At 44.1% G+C, this 6,000-nt stretch overlaps 1 non-coding gene across 1 annotated transcript; it reads right to left on the bottom strand.

The window, feature by feature from the left end:
• Window positions 1-5,503: 5,503 nt before the first annotated feature.
• Window positions 5,504-5,609, bottom strand: LOC149768697 (small nucleolar RNA R71). The gene has a single exon (XR_016398529.1). It is a non-coding gene; the product is annotated as a small nucleolar RNA R71 (small nucleolar RNA).
• Between the last annotated feature and the right edge of the window lie 391 nt (window positions 5,610-6,000).

The following is a 6,000-nucleotide window of genomic DNA, read 5'->3' on the forward strand; positions in this document are numbered from 1 at the left end:
ATACTAACCTGTCAGGCCCCTCCTAGGCAGGTACCGAAAGAGCCAGAACCAACTCTACTAACTGCTCCCTAAGAACCTCCCGAATCAGCCCAGTCCTCCACTGACCCCTAATAGGGTCCAGCAAGTCACAAACTCTTTATCCACTCAACCTCGTCGAATCTACCATGGTCGGCAGGCGATTGATCGGCTGCTCAGTCACCCAGCTGTCCTCCAAAACATTGATAGATCGCCCGTCCCCAATGGCCCATCTGATCTCCGGAAGCACCAACATGGCTCTGGCACACATCTTCCTCCAAACCGGTGAATAGTGGCAGCCCGCCCGTGTCCTCGGCAAAGGACCATACTTGGCCCTCATCAACGAGGACCACATACTATCGGACACTAACATAAATCTAGCTGCGTGACGTGCTGCTAGAGCCTCCTGCCTTACCACTAGTGACTGCACCCCCAAACTTCCCAACCTGATCGGCTGACACACAACCTCCCATGCCAATAAGTGGATACTGCCTCTACCACTACTCCTCCTCAAGATGAAGTTCCTAAAGAGCTGCTCTTGAGTCCCTAGAAACGCCACTGGAATGAAAGAGTTGGAGAGAAGGTAAATAGGGATCGAAGTGAGAACTGACCAAACTAGGATAATCCTCCCCATCATCGATAATGTGTGCATCTGTCATCCCTCCAATCTCTGCCTGATACTAAGCTCCAGAGAGGTGCAATCCCTACTCCATAACCGCAGAGAGTGGAATCCCCAGGTATCTCAATGTGCCCTCCTGCTCCCCCACCCCCAAAATCTCCAAAATAGCATTCTTCACTGCCAATGTGGTCTTCGGGCTGAAGCATATAGCTAATTTAGATAAGTTGACACATTGATCTGACACTGCACAATAGTCCCGGATGATCCTACTAATGACTACTGCTGCCTACCGAGACGACTTGGCTAACAATAAACAATCATCGGCGAAAAGCGGGTGAGAAATCGGAGTCGCCCTCTCCATTGGCCTGTACACCTCTAACTCATGCATGGACACCGCATGTCTCAAAGTTCTCGAGAGCGCATCTGCACAAATAATGAAGAGGAGGGGAGAAAGGGAACATCCCTGGCGCAATCCTCTGGAAGACTCAAAGAACCGAGATGGCGTTCCCTTCACCAGAATAGCAAAGGAGCAGCCCCGAATACATCCCATGACCCAGCTGATCCATCTCTCAAAAAAGCCAAACCCCAGCAAAGACTGCTGCACAAAGTCCCATCTCATTCTGTCGTAGGCCCTTTCCATATCAAGTTTGATCCCCATCAAGCTCCTCCTCATCGGGGCCCTGCGAAGGTCAAACATAAATTCTTATGCAATAAACACATTGTCTGTAATATTCCACCCTTCCACGAAAGCCCCCTGCTCCGAACTAATCAACCTCGAAAGAATGTCCCTCCACCTAACGGCAAGTATCTTCGTTGTAGCCTTGTACATGGTCGTGCACAGGCTAATCGGGCGGAAATGGCCCGGCTCAGTAGCATCCTGCCGCTTCGGCATCAGTGTGATGAACGTCCTCTGCCAATCAGTAGACAATGTAGCTGTACTAAAGAACTGTTGTATGGCTGTCGTAACATCCGGTCCCACAATCGTCCAATACCTCCGAAAGAATAACGGAGGAAAGCCATCCGACCCTGGAGCCTTGTCCCCCTCAAGGGACCAGACCGTCTCCCTAATCTCCCTCTTCGATACCGGCCTGATCAGTGCTGTAATCTTCTCCTCAGTCACCCCTGCCAGTGGCATCGGAATATCCACCGGGCTCACACCCCCTGTCTCCTCAGTCCACCTAGCCCTGAAGAAGCTCTCCAAAATCCTTGAAATCTTATCCGGATCCTCCGATAACTGCCCATCCTCATCTCTAATGACTCTAATCCTATTCTGGTGCCTCCTGATCAGTGTCTCCTGATGGAAGAATCTGGTATTCCGATCCCCTCCAGAATCCATTGTACCGTCGATTTCTGTCTCCAAAGTATCTCCTGCTGTCTGAGAAGGAGTTATGCATGCCAAGTGTGTTTTGAGCTCCTCCAACTCCTCCTTCGATGTGATAAGTGCTGAATAATTTATAATTTAGTTATCTTTTCATAGCACTTATCAATGTTCTTAAACTAATAAATACATACTTTACCATAAAATTGAATAAACATTGAAATAAATTTAAAATATGGTAAGAGGTAAATAATTCTTTTCTCAAAACAGACTTTGAACTTGTCTCTCTCCTGGTTGTAATCTTTCATGAAAACATATAAGGAGGAGATTGTGTTGACCCGGTTTAGTAACCTGATGGAATTGTAATCAAGCTAAGGCTATGATTAAATAGGTTTTGGTCCTGACTCGATCGAAAGTTATAATTAATTATGTATGGGGCAAAAGTTTGATTAACCCTTTTTATTAGGTCACGGTCCGGTTTTTAGTCTTGTCTGGTCGAGTTCGATCTGAAGCAGCTCAGCAAGAATTAAATTTAAATAACATTGGGCTCAAGAACAATTTCAAGCAAATCAACGATCATGACCCACCTCAAATCCAAAGCCAATTTCCAACCAATTCCTTACCTGCCTTCATATAAAATTTATAATTTTAAAACAAAAATAATAATAATAATAATTGAATATCCATGATTCACTGTTCATATGAACAGTGTCCCGTGAAAACACTGTTCATATGAACAGTGTTAAAAAAAATATATATATATATATAAACTAATCCCACTGTTCATCTTCTTCCTCCCTCCTTGCATCAGGGCCGTCCACCTTCCTCCCGTCAATCCCGCGTCGATCCGCCGCCCGTGCCAACCCCAGCCCATTCCAAGCTCCATCGTGATGAGGCCATCAACAGCCCGCACGCGGTGAACGCCGGTAATCCAGCCATCCCTCCGCCTCTTCATCCGCCTGCATCCCCGCCTCCGCACAGCCACCATCCCGGGCTCACAGATCACTCCCTTCCGTTCCAGCCACGAGCCCCACGCGGTGCAGCCAGCGACCGGATCTCCCGCCTCCTCTTCCGCCCGTGACGCCTCCGACCCAGCAATCGCCTTCCACCAGAGCATCTGCAACATCTTTCCGTCCGGATTCATCCCTAGCACCAAGCCGTGATCGGCTCCCAACCGCCAGAAACCCAGCTCGGCATTCATCTACAGCTCAGTCCCCGGCTTCTCCGAGATCCAAATACTCCGCATCAGCACCTCCCATCGATCCCGCGGCCATCTCATCTTCTTCCCTCCACCTCCCGTCGATCCAGCGGCTTCATTTTCGGCCATTACAATCAAACGCTCCACGAATCCCTCCCAAGATCCAGCCACGCCATTGACGCCATTCATCCACTATAAAAGGAGGAGGGCGTTCGGTGGCAGGGGGGAGCTCGGTGGAGAAGAAAGAAACAGGGGAGACCCCTGTTTCGGTGAAGAAAAGAAGACACTAGCCGAAAGAAAAGAGAGAAAAAGAAATAAAAAAAGAGAGAAAAAGGGGAGGAAAGAGAATAGTTTGTGTTATTTTTGGAAGAATGGGAGGTGAAGGCTTTCATTTGAAGATGGGAGGTCGTCCGGAAGCCATGCTCGGCTAAACATCTAATCTAGGGCTGGATGAAGCCCTAGCAATGTATCAGGGCATTGTAGTTCTTATTTTCTTTATTATTTTGGAGCTTGTTTAAATTCTTATCTTCAATGAAATATCTTTTTATGATGTTTTGAGCATGCCATTTACTATTCATGTTTGCTAAAGTAGTCTAAGATGATCCATGCCTAGGAAGATGAGGTGTGCTGCATCCTAGATTAGCATACTTAGGTAGACACTTCATGCTATACCAAAGATGGATTTTCCTAACACTCTTTATGTTTTTATTTTAAAAGGCTTGTAGCCAAAATTGCATGCCTCTCCAAAAGATAAAAATTAAGAACACAATCCTTGATGCAATGCTATGTGGTGGATTCCAAACCCTAGATCTATTTACTCTGATAAATTCCAATCCGTACTCATAGTTTAATTTAGTTAAATCAAGTTAGCAAATCCTTCTTTTTGATTTATTTTTAAAAGAAAAATAACTTATTCTTCAATCCCTGTGGACCGACACCCGTAATCACTATCCTACAGGATACGTGCTATTGCATGGTTTATTTTTGAAATTGAAATAACCGATCAATTTTTGGCGCCGTTGCTGGGGATTGCTAGCATAGTTATTTTTCTTACTAAAAAAAAAATTATTTAAAAATTAAAAAAAAAATTCTTAAAAAAAAATTTCTATTATTGTTACTTTTCTTATCTTCTTTTTCTTCCTTACTAATTTTTTTTTTTAATACTATTTGATCAGGAATCGAGGAAAAAAATCTGGGATGATCAAAAGAAGAACTGCCGGAAAAGAAATGCTGTAGAGGTTTGCAAAAAAAAAAAAAAATTGCTGGAGAAATTCCCTTTGGTAACCTCTAAACTTTTCTTATTTAAATTAATTATTGGTTTGAAATTTTGTGGTGATTGTTTGATTTTAATTATAGCAAAATTGTGAATGCATGCTTGATACACATACACAAATCAATTTGCACATAGTAAGGACAATCACCCCAACAAGATAAGAGCCGGATTTCATCACCGGACTCTTGCCCAACTTAGGTGAACTCAATCTCACATAGTGTCATCGTTAATTAAAATCAATTAGACGTTGGCTCCTAGGGACATTCGAGCTCAATAGGACGAAGATCACCGAAGGTTGCACCAATTTCGCTCTGTGGCTTAGTTGATGTCTAGGCAAGCTTTGTCCCTGTAAGGGAGACAGTTCATCTGTTCGAGGCAAGTGGGTTTTAAGTGGGACCTTTGCGAACGCATCGTGACCCCTCCACTTACCTGGGAGCTTACCTGGTCAACTCGGTTCATTAGACCGGATTGGAGGCTTAGGTGCCCTCTTCAAACCAGTTAGGAGCTGTCTAGTGATTTTAGGACAAAGACTAGGATTGATATGCTTTTCTCTTTTATTGCATGCTTGATTAATCGAGTACTAATGTATGCACGGTAGTCGTTCTAGAGTACAAAACCTATTACCTTTTGACCCTGAAATAGAACGAACCCTTAGGAACATTCGAGCTAAGATCAAAACATTAGGATCATCCCCACCTCTTAAGATGGCTGAAGAACAACCCAAACTCCTGAGGGAGTACTTTACTCCCACCATTTACACTTCCCCATCTTGCATTCGATTACCTGAGGTAGCAGCTGTACAATATGAAATAAAGTCTAGTGTGATCCAAATGCTTCCATCTTTTTATGGGCTCACCAATGAAGATCCATATAAACACCTAGATGAATTCCTTGAAATTTGCACCACTGTCAAGATTCAGAATTTCACTGATGATGCTCTAAAACTTAGATTATTCCCCTTCTCCCTTAAAGATAGAGCCAAACAATGGCTGAATTCTTTAGAAGCTAACTCAATTCGTTCTTGGGATCAAATGCAACAAGAATTCCTTAAAAAATACTTTCCCATAGGAAGAACGAACCAGTTTAGACGTGCCATTACAAGCTTCTCCCAAACTGAGGGAGAAGAATTTCATGAAACTTGGGAGAGATTTAGGGACCTAATCCGTAAATGCCCTCATCATCAAATACCTAAGTGGTAACTAGTGCAATGTTTTTATGACGGATTGACAGAACGAAACCGTCAGATGATCGATGCTGCATGCGGGGGCACTTTTATGCTTCAAAATGAGCATGAAGCATGGAAATTATTTGAAAATCTTAATGAAAACTCCTTCCACCATGCTTCATGTTCTCGTCAAGCACCCCCGAGTTCTCAAAGAAAAGGGACAATTTGTGAAATAAGTCATTCTATGGACCTGTCTAGCAAGGTAGATGCATTGTCCCATAAGATTGACCAACTGATGATAGGTGGGCATTACATGAACTCTTCCCAAGCACAAGTGTGTACTATTTGTTCTAGCCCATCCCACCCTATTCATGAGTGCCCTTCAGCGCCCCAATTCTCCGAACTCGTGCAA

Source organism: Phoenix dactylifera, chromosome 1 (assembly GCF_051530095.1).
Source record: "Phoenix dactylifera cultivar Ajwa chromosome 1, Ajwa_hap1_PhDact_Kaust_v1.1, whole genome shotgun sequence".
Classification (NCBI taxonomy): domain Eukaryota; kingdom Viridiplantae; phylum Streptophyta; class Magnoliopsida; order Arecales; family Arecaceae; genus Phoenix; species Phoenix dactylifera.